The sequence below is a fragment of the Dendrobates tinctorius genome, unplaced genomic scaffold (genome assembly GCF_039654945.1).
Source record: "Dendrobates tinctorius isolate UK_male_01 unplaced genomic scaffold, ASM3965494v1 ptg000151l, whole genome shotgun sequence".
Lineage (NCBI taxonomy): Eukaryota > Metazoa > Chordata > Amphibia > Anura > Dendrobatidae > Dendrobates > Dendrobates tinctorius.
This window is the reverse complement of record NW_027361818.1, coordinates 1,331,606-1,348,286: the sequence shown is the minus strand read 5'-3', so window position 1 is coordinate 1,348,286 and position 16,681 is coordinate 1,331,606. Positions and strand designations below refer to the sequence as shown.

The 16,681-nt window shown below is 39.7% G+C and overlaps 5 non-coding genes across 5 annotated transcripts; all 5 read left to right on the top strand.

Annotated features, from left to right (window-relative positions):
• Nucleotides 1-5,370: 5,370 nt before the first annotated feature.
• On the top strand, nucleotides 5,371-5,452 carry TRNAS-UGA (transfer RNA serine (anticodon UGA)). The gene has a single exon. It is a non-coding gene; the product is annotated as a tRNA-Ser (tRNA).
• A 1,589-nt stretch (nucleotides 5,453-7,041) lies between these two features.
• TRNAS-UGA (transfer RNA serine (anticodon UGA)) lies at nucleotides 7,042-7,123 on the top strand. The gene has a single exon. It is a non-coding gene; the product is annotated as a tRNA-Ser (tRNA).
• A 6,262-nt stretch (nucleotides 7,124-13,385) lies between these two features.
• On the top strand, nucleotides 13,386-13,467 carry TRNAS-CGA (transfer RNA serine (anticodon CGA)). Its single transcript has one exon. It is a non-coding gene; the product is annotated as a tRNA-Ser (tRNA).
• A 773-nt stretch (nucleotides 13,468-14,240) lies between these two features.
• TRNAS-UGA (transfer RNA serine (anticodon UGA)) lies at nucleotides 14,241-14,322 on the top strand. Its single transcript has one exon. It is a non-coding gene; the product is annotated as a tRNA-Ser (tRNA).
• A 1,596-nt stretch (nucleotides 14,323-15,918) lies between these two features.
• TRNAS-UGA (transfer RNA serine (anticodon UGA)) lies at nucleotides 15,919-16,000 on the top strand. Its single transcript has one exon. It is a non-coding gene; the product is annotated as a tRNA-Ser (tRNA).
• Nucleotides 16,001-16,681: the final 681 nt, after the last annotated feature.

Genomic DNA, 16,681 nt, shown 5'->3' with positions numbered 1-16,681 from the left:
CTGTTGGACTCGGATTCCCACATTGAAAAACTGACAAACACTCTTGACTTCTTTTTTCAAAATAATTTGCACTCAGGCCCGCCCTTGCCTATGGTATGGGAATCACATAAAGCAGTAATGAGAGGGGAATTTATAGCCCTAGGCTCCTATTTGAAAAAAGAGCGAACAAAAAAGGTTGTGTCTATTCTACATCAAATAAGCTCCTACGAGAGACTACATAAGAGATCTCAGGTAAATAAAACATTATCTGAACTGACAGATCTGAGAACCTCATTAAAAAACCTTTTAAACATTCAATCAGCAAAAATCTACATGAGAAGTAAGCAGAATTTTTATCTTCATGGCAATAAAAGTAGTAAGCTTATGACATCCCTACTTAAGAAACAAAAAGAAAAGACGTTTATTAGACAACTCAGAGCTTTGGATGGCTCTTCAATTCTCGGGACTGCAGATATTGCCAGGGAGTTTAAAACCTTTTATGAAAATTTATACAATTTAAATACACCGGATAGCATGCAGGAGCCAGTCACAGCCTTGGCAAAAATAAAAGAATTCTTGACCTCACTACATCTCCCTAAAATAACTCTTGAAGGCCAGTCCTTGCTGACTGCTCCAGTAAACCCCAAAGAAATTTTAGACACTCTTTCTACTATTCCGAACGGAAAGGCACCGGGTCCAGATGGTCTTCCCATTATCTATTATAAAAAGTTTATAAAAACACTGTTACCTCGCCTAGTGTCTTTGTTTAATTCCTATCTGGAACGCCAGCTCCCCCCTAGACAATCCTTAGAGGCATACATTACAGTCCTCCCTAAGGAGGGTAAAGACCCCAACCTGTGCGCTAGCTACAGACCAATATCACTGCTTAATGCAGATATTAAGATGTGGGCTAAAATATTAGCGGGCAGATTAAGCAATTTCTTACCTAAGCAAATTCATGCAGATCAAGAAGGTTTTGTAAGAGGCAGGGAAGGGAAGGACAATTCTACTAAAGTCATTCAGTCTATAATGTTTGCTAAGACTCGGGGTATACCTTTGATGCTTCTGTCGACGGATGCTGAGAAGGCTTTCGACAGAGTGAGCTGGAGGTTCATGGAACAAGTAATGCTTAGGTTTGGCTTCCCCCCCAATATATAACAGCGGTCCTCTCGCTTTATTCCCAACCGACGGCCAAAATCAGAGTTAACGGCACCCTGTCAGATAGTTTTGGGATTAATAACGGGACTAGACAGGGTTGTCCCTTGTCGCCATCTTTGTTCATTTTAGTTGTAGAAACTTTGATACAAAGCATCAGACAAGACCAACGTATAGAGGGGTTGTCGGTGGGTCGAAGGTCACTTAAAACTCTAGCTTTCGCGGATGATCTGCTTTTCCTTATCTCCAATCCATCCCGGGCATTCCCAATTATCCTTCAGGCCTTTCATCATTTTGGTCTCCTTTCTAATTTCAAAATTAATTTATCAAAATCTGAAGTGCTAAGCGTTGGTCTCCCTCACTCTCAGACCTCCACTATTCGTACGCAGATTCCATTTTCTTGGGCTACTAATTCTATTAGATATTTGGGAATAACGATAACTAGAGATCCCGCCAACCTATTCCACAATAATTACATTCCTTTAATTCAAAAGGTCAAAAGCCTGATGCAGAAGTATAGCCTACCCACTTTATCCTGGATGGGTCGTATTAATGTGTTTAAGGCATATATAATGCCTATTATACTATATACCATGAACATGGTTCCGATTCGGATTCCCCTGACATTTTTTGGAACATTAAAATCCCTTATTGGAAAATTTATTTGGAAATCTAAAAGGGCTAGGTTGCCATATAAGTTTCTTTCTCGCCCTATCTCTTCTGGAGGATTGGGGGTCCCAGACCTTTTTTTATACTATAAGGCTATTCATCTCAGTAGATGGTTAAAGGTGGTGTCCTGTGCTGGAAGGGAGGAGGGGGATAGTGTTGACTGGGCTTTATTGGGCCCGAGGGGTTTGCCGTATCTTTGGACTAAGGCTAAACCGCCGGCCTCTCTTAGGTTGGATGACGTAACTACAACTACATTGCGTATTAAAAGATTGGTAATGGGAGAGTTCCCGGAAGATACCTTCCCCTCAATATTGACACCGATCGGCTCAATTCCCTATTTGTTAGAGCTAGATTTTCAAGACCCATACAATTTATGGTCCAACATCCCTGGAGAAACGCTGAATAGTTTTTTATGGTAAAGGCATCTTGCGGGAGGGGTCTTGGCCACAGGGCGTGTCGACTCAACCAACAAATTTTCTCCAAAAACAAAACATCAGACGTACACTTTTACAGTTCAGACGGAGATTCCCGTCTAAATCTAATTGATCTTGGTTAGATATTATGGTTAAACTTCCATCCCCATGGCTAAAAATTATATCTCGCATTTACTCGCATCTCATCTCTCCGACTGTACATTCTAAACCCTCGTTTATACACTCTTGGGAAATGGAACTTAATACCACGTTTACAGAAGACCAAATATCTAAAATGCTGTCAAATGCCAGGGGTTTTTCTAGATGTGTACTTCTGCAGGAGAATTCTTATAAAATATTAACTAGGTGGCATTTAACTCCAGCTAAATTATTCCAGTTGGGCCTCGCGGATAATGATGAATGTTGGCGATGCCTCAATTCTAGAGGACATCATTCACATATATTCTGGGACTGCCCTAGATTGCGGGTGTTTTGGGAGGGAGTTGAACTAGTTCTCAGAAAATTAAAACTAATAAAGGTTGATCTTAGAGCCACGGAGGCTCTCCTTTCATGCCCGTCTAAAGATTTTTTACCAAAAAAACATGGGCTTCTTCCACTGATGTTGAGTGCGGCGAGACAGTTGATAGCTGTCCATTGGAAGGATGCAGCTCCTCCCACGTTAGGAGAATGGTATACCAAAATAAATCAGATCTCTCGCTTAGAGGAGCTGTCTAGCTGGGAAATTTATAATCATAAAGCTTATGTGTTGACTTGGGCCCCTTGGAATAGGTATTTAGAAGACAATCCTCTTTAAAGGCATTTTAGAGTTTCTCAAGTTTAACTGAATTAGACGGCTTCTGTTCTGGGGTTTTTAGCCTCACTGCCCCAAACTAGATAGCCCAATTGTAATGTAGTGCGATGTGTTATTTTCCAAAGTGCACCCATTTAATGATTGTGCTTCTGTTGTCGACCACATGATGTTGATGTTAATGTTGTTGATACTGTATATGTATGTGTACCCTTTTTCCCTTTCCCTTTCTTTTTCCCTTTTCTCCCCTACCTATTTTTCCCTCATTTTTTCCTTCCTTCTCGCCTGAAACCAACCCTTGCTTAACATTTCGCTAACTGTACCTGAGAATTGGTGTTGGTTTTAATGGTGATGTGTAAAATTCCAAAATAAAGAATTTACAAAAAAAGAAAACATAGTAAAAGCTGGGAAAAATAAAACAATGCAGATTAATTCCCTGACAGTGTGCGGAAACCAAAGACAATTTTAACCATTAGAAACACGTGTTCAACAAAATCTCTGCGTTTCTCAATATACAATCCATTCATCTCCTTCTACTCTTTAATCTCAGACCACTCCTTTCTCTTCAGTAAGTCAGTCAAGTTCTCTTGCTCATGGCTGTATCCTACAATAGATATTCATGCGAATTTAGGCCAAAATCTTTTCACAGGCTGTTCTCTGTGTTCACATGGCTAACACATCTGATAAAGTGAGCCTATAATTGGCTGTGATGGCCGCAAATCCCCACACAGGTTCAAATCCTGTTCACAGTGCAGTGTTTTACTTGGTCAAAACTTTGGACCTTCTCGAAAAGAGTAAAATAATATATACAGTATATTATTAAAACGGGCCAAGTGATATGAAAATGGGACAACTTAACATGTTTGACTCGAAATCTGCCTCAAGAATGAGATTTAGCAGTATGAAAACGCCAAGAAATATTACTCGATGTTTCCCATGATATTGATGACATCATTTGCAGATAATAGAAATCTATGTATTGGTTGCTGGAAATCCTCTACACCAAATTTCTTTCAGCAATAAAAAGTCAATGAAAGTATTTAAACTGGTTCCAAAAAGACAACTGAGAACCATCAGCAATGCCATATATTTTGATGGCTGCATTTTTAAGACGATGGACTTGAAATCTTCATGTTGGATGAAATCGTGTTCACAGTTTATTGTTTTACCTTTGAAAAGATTGGATTTTGCACATGAAAGATTAGTGAAAAGAAAATATAGTAGACGCTGGGAATAATAAAACAATGCAGATTAATTCCCTGACAGTGTGTGGAAACCAAAGACTATTTTAACCATGAGAAACATGTGGTCAACAAAATCTCTGCGTTTCTCAATATACAATCCATTCATCTCCTTCTACTCTTTGATCTCAGACCACTCCTTTCTCTTCAGTAAGTCAGTCAAGTTCTCTTGCTCATGGCTGTATCCTAAATAGATATTCATGCGAACTTAGGCCAAAATCTTCTCACAGGCTGTTCTCTGTGTTCACATGGCAAACACATCTGATAAAGTGAGCCTATAATTGGCTGTGATGGCCGCAAATCCCCACACAGGTTCAAATCCTGATCACAGTGCAATGTTTTACTTGGTCAAAACTTTGGACCTTCTCAAAAACAGTAAAATAATATATACAGTATATTATTAAAATGGGCCAAGACATATGAAAATGGGACAATTAAATATATTTGAGTCGAAATCTGTCTCAAGAATGAAATTAACAAGTATGAAAACTTAAAGAAATATTACTAGATGTTTCCCATGATATTGATGACATCATTTGCAGATAATAGAAATCTATGTATTGATAGCTGGAAATCCTCTACACCAAATTTCTTTCAGCAATAAAATGTCAATTAAAGTATTTAAACTGGTTCCAAAAAGACAACTGAGAACCATCAGCAATGCCATATATGTTGATGGCTGCATTTTTAAGACGATGGACTTGAAATCTTCATGTTGGATGAAATCATGTTCAGTTTATTGTATTAGTTTTGAAAAGATTGGATTTTGCTTATGAAAGATTAGTGAAAAGAAAATATAGTAAAAGTTGGGAATAATAAAATAATACAGATTAATTCCCTGGCAGTGCGCGGTGTCCAACCACAATTTTAAGCATGAGAAATATGTGGTCAACAAAATCACTGCGTTTCTTAATATACAATCCATTTATCTCCTTCTACTCTTTGATCTCAGACCACTTCTTTCTCTTCAGTAAGTCAGTCTAGTTTTCATGCTCATGGCTTTGTAGTTCAGTAGAGATTCAGGTGAACTTAGACCAAAATCTTCTCACAGGCTCTCCCTCTGTGCTCACATGGCAAAAACATCTGATAGATTATGCAACAGTTGGCTGTGATGGACGAGTGGTTAAGGTGTTGGACTTGAAATCAAATGGGTTTTCACCGCACAGGTTCAAATCCTGTTCACAGCGCAGTGTTTTACTTGGTCAAAACTTTGGACCTTCTCGAAAAGAGTAAAATAATATATACAGTATATTATTAAAACGGGCCAAGTGATATGAAAATGAGACAACTCCAACATGTTTGACTCAAAATCTGCCTCAAGAATGAAATTAAGCAGTATGAAAACTTCAAGAAATATTACTCGATGTTTCCCATGATATTGATGACATCATTTGCAGATAATAGAAATCTATGTATTGGTTGCTGGACATCCTCTACACCAAATTTCTTTCAGCAATAAAAAGTCAATGAAAGTTTTTAAACTGGTTCCAAAAAGACATCTGAGAACCATCAGCAATGCCATATATTTTGATGGCTGCATTTTTAAGACGATGGACTTGAAATCTTCATGTTGTATGAAATCGTGTTTACAGTTTATTGTTTTACCTTTGAAAAGATTGGATTTTGCACATGAAAGATTAGTGAAAAGAAAATATAGTAAAAGCTGGGAATAATAAAACAATGCAGATTAATTCTCTGACAGTGTGCGGAAACCAAAGACAATTTTAACCATGAGAAACACGTGGTCAACAAAATCTCTGCGTTTCTCAATATACAATCCATTCATCTCCTTCTACTCTTTAATCTCAGACCACTCCTTTCTCTTCAGTAAGTCAGTCAAGTGCTCTTGCTCATGGCTGTATCCTACAATAGATATTCTTGCGAATTTAGGACAAAATCTTTTCACAGGATGTTCTCTGTGTTCACATGGCAAACACATCTGATAAAGTGAGCCTATAATTGGCTGTGATGGCCGCAAATCCTGACACAGATTCAAATCCTGTTCACAGTGCAGTGTTTTACTTGGTCAAAACTTTGGACCTTCTCGAAAAGAGTAAAATAATATATATAGTATATTATTAAAATGGGCCAAGACATATGAAAATGGGACAACTAAATATGTTTGAGTCGAAATCTGTCTCAAGATTAAAATTAACAAGTATGAAAACTTAAAAAAATATTACTAGATGTTTCCCATGATATTGATGACATCATTTGCAGATAATAGAAATCTATGTATTGATAGCTGGAAACACCAAATTTCTTTCAGCAATAAAATGTCAATTAAAGTATTTAAACTGGTTCCAAAAAGACAACTGAGAACCATTAGCAATGCCATATATTTTGATGGCTGCATTTTTAAGACGATGGACTTGAAATCTTCATGTTGGATGAAATCATGTTCAGTTTATTGTATTAGTTTTGAAAAGATTGGATTTTGCTTATGAAAGATTAGTGAAAAGAAAATATAGTAAAAGTTGGGAATAATAAAAAAATGCAGATTAATTCCCTGGCAGTGAGCGGTGTCCAACCACAATTTTAAGCATGAGAAACATGTGGTCAACAAAATCACTGCGTTTCTTAATATACAATCCATTTATCTCCTTCTACTCTTTGATCTCAGACCACTTCTTTCTCTTCAGTAAGTCAGTCTAGTTTTCATGCTCATGGCTGTGTAGTTCAGTAGAGATTCAGGTGAACTTAGACCAAAATCTTCTCACAGGCTTTCCCTCTGTGCTCACATGGCAAAAACATCTGATAGATTATTCAACAGTTGGCTGTGATGGCCGACTGGTTAAGGCGTTGGACTTGAAATCCAATGGGGTATCCCTGCACAGGTTCAAATCCTGTTCACAGCGCAGTGTTTTACTTGGTCAAAACTTTGGACCTTCTGGAAAAGAGTAAAATAATATATACAGTATATTATTAAAACGGGCCAAGTGATATGAAAATGGGACAACTCCAACATGTTTGCCTCAAGAATGAAATTAAGCAGTATGAAAACTTCAAGAAATATTACTCGATGTTCCCCATGATATTGATGACATCATTTGCAGATAATAGAAACCTATGTATTGGTTGCTGGAAATCCTCTACACCAAATTTCTTTCAGCAATAAAAAGTCAATGAAAGTATTTAAACTGGTTCCAAAAAGACAACTGAGAACCATCAGCAATGCCATATATTTTGATGGCTGCATTTTTAAGACGATGGACTTGAAATCTTCATGTTGGATGAAATCGTGTTCACAGTTTATTGTTTTACCTTTGAAAAGATTGGATTTTGCACATGAAAGATTAGTGAAAAGAAAATGTAGTAAAAGCTGGGAATAATAAAACAATGCAGATTAATTCCCTGACAGTGTGCGGAAACCAAAGACAATTTTAACCATTAGAAACACGTGGTCAACAAAATCTCTGCGTTTCTCAATATACAATCCATTCATCTCCTTCTACTCTTTAACACTAGAACTACTGAGGTAGTCATTTTGACTACTTCGCACTATGTATTTCTCCTCTGTGACTACATTTTTTGGAATTCCGGCTTGAGACTCGGTGACTTTTCCTCAAATAGGATGTTAAAAAAGATTTTGTGGCAATAAATAATTTAGGTGCAAAAATTGCCCATTTATTTCAACATTCACCTATAACTACTAAAAGGTAGTCTTTTTGACTACCTGCTATATTTTGCTGTCCTTTTGTCACTAAAAGTTGCTGTAAAGTTTTGTTCATAATTTTTTCACTGTATCTTATTTACCCTGATGTTCATATAGATTTAGTTCAATTCAGATGTCAACTTTTCACATTTTCATCGTGTTACCTGGTTAGATTATGACTGGGGAATACCGTTATGCAAAGCGATAATGTCTAGGGACCGTTTTGTAGAAATTATGCATTACCTCAGATTTGATGAGAAGTCCAATCGATCGCAGAGACTGCAAACCGGCAAATTTGCTCTCTTTTCTATTGTGTGGGACAGGTTTATTGGCAATTGCATTGCTTGTTACAAACCTGGCCCATACATTACGGTTGATGAACAACTTTTCCAAGCAAAACCAGGTGTCCTTTCACACAGTATACACCTTCCAAGCCAGATAAATATGGCCATAAATTTTGGCTAGCTGTAGATAAGGATAGTAAATATGTTGTAAATGGCTTCCCTTATCTGGGTAAAGATGATTCACGCCGTGCTGATGACCGTTTAGCTGACCACGTAGTCATGAAACTATTGCAGCCGTTTTTGAAAAAAGGTCGAAATGTAACCACCGATAATTATTTTACATCAGTAAAACTTGCCAAACAGCTAAAAAGCCAGGGAACGACTATCGTGGGAACGCTAAATAAGATAAGACGAGAAGTGCCTAAAGAAATAAAAACAATGAAAGAAAAGTTGTACAGCACTAAAGTCTATAAAAATGAGGATAATTTTACACTTACCGTGTATCAAGGTAAGCCAACCAAAAATGTGATAATTCTGAGTTCCGTCCATCCCGATGTTCTTGTTGCTTCTGAATCTCCAAAAAATCTCCAGAAACTGTAAAGTTTTATAATGAAACAAAATATGGAGTAGATGTAGTATGTGACGGACTCAGCTCCTGCTGAGCCCATTTTTTGAGTGGACCCTCTGGGTCGTGGCACCCACCCACCGAGGGCGAGCTGACCTTGTGAGAATCCACCCCCTATACAGGGAGTGTCAGGGGCAAGACCAAGGGGGTGAGCCACCACGACTGCTGGGACCAGACGGCCGGCTCAGGGGACACTAGACGAGTGTCTGATGACAAGGACAAGCAGGAAGCAAGACGAGACTAGACGTAGGTGCAAGGTATCTTCATTAGAATAACACAAGATCACATACAGAGAAAACAAGCAAAACATGCAAGGTGCGCGCGTGGGCACGCCAAGGTCCATAACATGGTACGTGCCAGATGGCACGCCTAGGCACAGGTAATGGCAAGATGGCATCGGACTCCGGACTGCTGGCAAACCGACAGGGTCCAGGGATCAGGCTGCGGACGTCAGCTCCGGACATCAGGCCGTAGTCATCTGGTTCCGGACCTCTGGCAACGGTCGGCAGGTTCCGGGCATCCGGCAGGCAAACCAGGGTTCAGGCAAGGAGGCACGACAGATATCCAAGCAGGGTGCGTGTTTAGGGAACACGCCAAGGTCCAAGGCTAGGTGCGTGTGTAGGGGACACGCCAGGGTCCAAGGCTAGGTGCGTGTGTAGGGGACACACCAGGGTTCAAGACTAGGTGCAAGGCAAGGTGCGTGTGTAGGGGACACGCCAGGGTTCAAAGCGAGGTGCGTGTGTAGGGGACACGCCAAGGTTCGCAAACGAGACAGGGTGCGTGTGTAGCCACGCCAAAGCATAGAATAAGACAGTGCGTGTAGAGACACGCCAAGGTACAAGGTATAAGACAGAGTGCGTGTAGAGACACGCCAAGGCTCAAGGTACAAGACAGAGTGCGTGTAGAGACACGCCAAGGTACAAGACAGAGTGCGTGTAGAGACACGCCAAGGTACAAGACAGAGTGCGTGTAGAGACACGCCAAGGCACAAGACAGAGTGCGTGTAGAGACACGCCAAGGCACAAGACAGAGTGCGTGTAGAGACACGCCAAGGCACAAGACAGAGTGCGTGTAGAGACACGCCAAGGCACAAGACAGAGTGCGTGTAGAGACACGCCAAGGCACAAGACAGAGTGCGTGTAGAGACACGCCAAGGCACAAGACAGAGTGCGTGTAGAGACACGCCAAGGTACAAGACAGAGTGCGTGTAGAGACACGCCAAGGCACAAGACAGAGTGCGTGTAGAGACACACCAAGGCACAAGACAGAGTGCGTGTAGAGACACGCCAAGGCACAAGACAGAGTGCGTGTAGAGACACGCCAAGGCACAAGACAGGGTGCATGTAGAGACACGCCAGGGTTCAGAGCAGGGCTGCGTGCTAGGAGCTACGCAGGGACGCACACCTCACTGGCCAATGCACACGGCTGTAACGCCAGCACGAGGCACGACTAAGGCACAGGAGGGGGCAAAGGAACCTTCGTGCTAGGAGCCACGCCAGGTTCAGGGCAGGGTGCGTGCTAGGAGCCACGCCAGGGTTCAAGGCAGGGTGCGTGCTAGGAGCCACGCCAGGGCACAAGGAAGGGCTGCGTGCTAGGAGCCACGCAGGGGGCACGCCACACTGGCCAGTACACACGGCTGTACACAAACATGTGGCACTTACCACAGCACAGGAGACGGCCAAGGGGAACCCACGCCGGGGTTCAATGCAAGGACAAGGCAGGGAACAAGGCAAGGAATACAGGCAGAAACAGAGCCAGGTCAGAGAGAGGACAGAGTCTAGCAGCGGAGCGTAGGCAGAAGCCCAGAGCCGAGCCAAGGGAAGACCTTGGGACTAGACAAAGAAACGAGCACTAAGGAGAGGAGAAATGGTGCGTGTGCCAGGGAGCACTACAGAGCACCATAGGAGAGAGCGAGGCAGAGCAAGCAAAGACTGAGACCATAGGGAGGAACACCAAGCAAGGAATAGCAAGGCAGAGAACACAGGGAGGACTACAAGTCAAAGCATAGCAAAAGCAAGACATAGCAAAACAGGCGAGGCAGAGAACACAGGAAGGACTACAAGTCAAAGCATAGCTAAGGCAAGACATAGCAAAACAGACTAAGACAAAGAACAGCAGAAGGACTACAAGGCAAAGCAAGGCAAAGACAAACATGGCACGAGAGACAACACAAGACATGGCACAAGACAAGAGGCGGAATACGAGCACGGAGCGTGTGCAGAGACGCACTACAGAGCAAAGTGCAAGGGCACAGAATAGAGGGAGCAACCCCACAGACCCAGAGCCTTGCAGGGAAGCAACACAATAATCAGGCCCTGAGCATAGGAAGAGGCGGCCTGATATAGGGCATAGCACCTCCTCCTCCAGGTCAGGACCAGGGGAGAACTTCCGGGATTCTAGACATGACGAGATGATAGCAGAACCAGACAGTGCAGGATCTTAGGAAACGTCACATGATCAGGGTTTCAGACATGACGAGATGATCACCGAACCAACCAGTGCAGGATCCTAGGAAGAACATATGATCCGGGATTCTAGACATGACGAGATGATTGCAGAACCAGACAGTGCAGGATCTTAAGAAACATCACATGATCAAGGACTCCAGACATGACGAGAAGATCACAGAAGGCAGAGCAGAAACGCAGGGATCCTGCAGCTCAGACATGAGGTGAGTCTGCACACAGCTCTAGCGAACATGCAGGACAGCAGACAAAACATGCGCATGCACATCGCTCCAGGAGTTCTTGAGACAAACAGACGTGGCAGACATGGCGGACGTGACATAGTAGATCAGATGGCACGCAAATACAGCACAAGAACAGGTACTAGGAGACGGCCTGTTCACGCATTTGAAAATACCTTAGACTTAGTGGGTATAAATGCTTGGATATTATACAAGAAGATGACCACCTGACAAATGTCACGCAAGGCATTTTTGCAAAAGCTTGTCACAGAGTTGAGTGGTCCGTATGTTGTATCTAGGGGAAAGGGTGGCATGTCTCAAGTTGCTACATCTTCAGATGTGATGTCTCAAAAAAAATTTTGCCAGATAAAAGCAAAATGCAAAAATAAATCGATCTGTTGGAAATTGTATGACTTGCCATAAGTCTTTGTGTGGGCAATGTACCGCTGTAATTGAAAGACGATGCCTGAAATGCGAATCAACAAATGTTTAGAAAGTTACCGGTTGTACTTCATAATAACGGTTGGTCGTTTTTATTGAGATTCTGCGCCATATTTTCATTTTTCTTCTCCTTCACTTACATTTTCTCTGCTTGTTGTTCTTGAGTTGTTGTTTATATGTGTGCACTTTAATAATAAATTATTTTAAAACATCTATTATTGTTTTGCTTAGTTTACTTTTGTTATTTCCTGTAGAAAAATATGAAAAAAAAAAATAAAAAAAACATTCCAAAGCATTACTGTTGGATCTCACAATAATAATACATTAAAAAAATATAATTAATAAATAACCACAAATGAAACTCTAATAACGAAAACAAGTCAGTAGTCAAAATGACTACATTCAGTAGTTCTAGTAGGTGTCACGAGTACAGTAGTTCTAGTGTTAATCTCAGACCACTCCTTTCTCTTCAGTAAGTCAGTCAAGTTCTCTTGCTCATGGCTGTATCCTACAATAGATATTCATGCGAATTTAGGCCAAAATCTTTTCACAGGCTGTTCTCTGTGTTCACATGGCAAACACATCTGATAAAGTGAGCCTATAATTGGCTGTGATGGCCGCAAATCCCCACACAGGTTCAAATCCTGTTCACAGTGCAGTGTTTTACTTGGTCAAAACTTTGGACTTTCTCGAAAAGAGTAAAATAATATATACAGTATATTATTAAAATGGGACAAGACATATGAAAATGGGACTACTAAATATATTTGAGTCGAAATCTGTCTCAAGAATGAAATTAACAAGTATGAAAACTTAAAGAAATATTACTAGATGTTTCCCATGATATTGATGACATCATTTGCAGATAATAGAAATCTATGTATTGATAGCTGGAAATCCTCTACACCAAATTTCTTTCAGCAATAAAATGTCAATTAAAGTATTTAAACTGGTTCCAAAAAGACAACTGAGAACCATCAGCAATGCCATATATTTTGATGGCTGCATTTTTAAGACGATGGACTTGAAATCTTCTTGTTGGATGAAATCATGTTCAGTTTATTGTATTAGTTTTGAAAAGATTGGATTTTGCTTATGAAAGATTAGTGAAAAGAAAATATAGTAAAAGTTGGGAATAAAAAAAAAAATGCAGGTTAATTCCCTGGCAGTGCGCGGTGTCCTACCACAATTTTAAGCATGAGAAACATGTGGTCAACAAAATCCCTGCGTTTCTTAATATACAATCCATTTATCTCCTTCTACTCTTTGATCTCAGACCACTTCTTTCTCTTCAGTAAGTCAGTCTAGTTTTCATGCTCATGGCTTTGTAGTTCAGTAGAGATTCAGGTGAACTTAGACCAAAATCTTCTCACAGGCTCTCCCTCTGTGCTCACATGGCAAAAACATCTGATAGATTAGTCAAAAGTTGGCTGTGATGGCCAAGTGGTTAAGGCGTTGGACTCGAAATCCAATGGGGTATCCCCGCACAGGTTCAAATCCTGTTCACAGCACAGTGTTTTACTTGGTCAAAACTTTGGACCTTCTCGAAAAGAGTAAAATGATATATACAGTATATTATTAAAACGGGCAAAGTGATATGAAAATGGGACAACTTCAACATGTTTGACTCAAACTCTGCCTCAAGAATGAAATAAAGCAGTATGAAAACTTCAAGAAATATTACTCGATGTTTCCCATGATATTGATGACATCATTTGCAGATAATAGAAATCTATGTTTTGATAACTGGAAATCCTCTACACCAAATTTCTTTCAGCAATAAAAAGTCAATGAAAGTATTTAAACTGGTTCCAAAAAGACAACTGAGAACCATCAGCAATGCCATATATTTTGATGGCTGCATTTTTAAGACGATGGACTTGAAATCTTCATGTTGGATGAAATCATGTTCAGTTTATTGTATTAGTTTTGAAAAGATTGGATTTTGCTTATGAAAGATTAGTGAAAAGAAAATATAGTAAAAGTTGGGAATAATAAAAAAATGCAGATTAATTCCCTGGCAGTGCGCGGTGTCCAACCACAATTTTAAGCATGAGAAACATGTGGTCAACAAAATCACTGCGTTTCTTAATATACAATCCATTTATCTCCTTCTACTCTTTGATCTCAGACCACTTCTTTCTCTTCAGTAAGTCAGTCTAGTTTTCATGCTCATGGCTGTGTAGTTCAGTAGAGATTCAGGTGAACTTAGACCAAAATCTTCTCACAGGCTTTCCCTCTGTGCTCACATGGCAAAAACATCTGATAGATTATTCAACAGTTGGCTGTGATGGCCGAGTGGTTAAGGTGTTGGACTTGAAATCCAATGGGGTATCCCCGCACAGGTTCAAATCCTGTTCACAGCGCAGTGTTTTACTTGGTCAAAACTTTGGACCTTCTCGAAAAGAGTAAAATAATATATACAGTATATTATTAAAACGGGCCAAGTGATATGAAAATGGGACAACTCCAACATGTTTGACTCAAAATCTGCCTCAAGAATGAAATTAAGCAGTATGAAAACTTCAAGAAATGTTACTACATGTTTCGCATGATATTGATGACATCATTTGCCCATAATAGAAATCTATGTATTGGTTGCTGGAAATCCTCTACACCAAATTTCTTTCAGCAATAAAAAGTCAATGAAAGTATTTAAACTGGTTCCAAAAACACAACTGAGAACCATCAGCAATGCCATATATTTTGATGGCTGCATTTTTAAGACGATGGACTTGAAATCTTCATGTTGAATGAAATCGTGTTCACAGTTTATTGTTTTACCTTTGAAAAGATTGGATTTTGCACATGAAAGAATAGTGAAAAGAAAATATAGCAGAAGCTGGGAATAATAAAACAATGCAGATTAATTCCCTGACAGTGTGCGGAAACCAAAGACAATTTTAACCATGAGAAACATGTGGTCAACAAAATCTCTGCGTTTCTCAATATACAATCCATTCATCTCCTTCTATTCTTTGATCTCAGACCACTCCTTTCTCTTCAGTAAGTCAGTCAAGTTCTCTTGCTCATGGCTGTATCCTACAATAGATATTAATGCGAACTTAGGCCAAAATCTTCTCACAGGCTGTTCTCTGTGTTCACATGGCAAACACATCTGATAAAGTGAGCCTATAATTGGCTGTGATGGCCGCAAATCTCCACACAGGTTCAAAACCTGTTCACAGTGCAGTGTTTTACTTGGTCAAAACTTTGGACCTTCTCGAAAAGAGTAAAATAATATATACAGTATATTATTAAAATGGGCCAAGACATATGAAAATGGGACAACTAAATATGTTTGAGTCGAAATCTGTCTCAAGATTGAAATTAACAAGTATGAAAACTTAAAAAAATATTACTAGATGTTTCCCATGATATTGATGACATCATTTGCAGATAATAGAAATCTATGTATTGATAGCTGGAAATCCTCTACACCAAATTTCTTTCAGCAATAAAATGTCAATTAAAGTATTTAAACTGGTTCCAAAAAGACAACTGAGAACCATCAGCAATGTCACATATTTTGATGGCTGCATTTTTAAGACGATGGACTTGAAATCTTCATGTTGGATGAAATCATGTTCAGTTTATTGTATTAGTTTTGAAAAGATTGGATTTTGCTTATGAAAGATTAGTGAAAAGAAAATATAGTAAAAGTTGGGAATAATAAAAAAATGCAGATTAATTCCCTGGCAGTGCGCGGTGTCCAACCACAATTTTAAGCATGAGAAACATGTGGTCAACAAAATCACTGCGTTTCTTAATATACAATCCATTTATCTCCTTCTACTCTTTGATCTCAGACCACTTCTTTCTCTTCAGTAAGTCAGTCTAGTTTTCATGCTCATGGCTGTGTAGTTCAGTAGAGATTCAGGTGAACTTAGACCAAAATCTTCTCACAGGCTTTCCCTCTGTGCTCACATGGCAAAAACATCTGATAGATTATTCAACAGTTGGCTGTGATGGCCGACTGGTTAAGGCGTTGGACTTGAAATCCAATGGGGTATCCCCGCACAGGTTCAAATCCTGTTCACAGCGCAGTGTTTTACTTGGTCAAAACTTTGGACCTTCTCGAAAAGAGTAAAATAATATATACAGTATATTATTAAAACGGGCCAAGTGATATGAAAATGGGACAACTCCAACATGTTTGCCTCAAGAATGAAATTAAGCAGTATGAAAACTTCAAGAAATATTACTCGATGTTCCCCATGATATTGATGACATCATTTGCAGATAATAGAAATCTATGTATTGGTTGCTGGAAATCCTCTACACCAAATTTCTTTCAGCAATAAAAAGTCAATGAAAGTATTTAAACTGGTTCCAAAAAGACAACTGAGAACCATCAGCAATGCCATATATTTTGATGGCTGCATTTTTAAGACGATGGACTTGAAATCTTCATGTTGGATGAAATCGTGTTCACAGTTTATTGTTTTACCTTTGAAAGATTGGATTTTGCACATGAAAGATTAGTGAAAAGAAAATGTAGTAAAAGCTGGGAATAATAAAACAATGCAGATTAATTCCCTGACAGTGTGCGGAAACCAAAGACAATTTTAACCATTAGAAACACGTGGTCAACAAAATCTCTGCGTTTCTCAATATACAATCCATTCATCTCCTTCTACTCTTTAACACTAGAACTACTGAGGTAGTCATTTTGACTACTTCGCACTATGTATTTCTCCTCTGTGACTACATTTTTTGGAATTC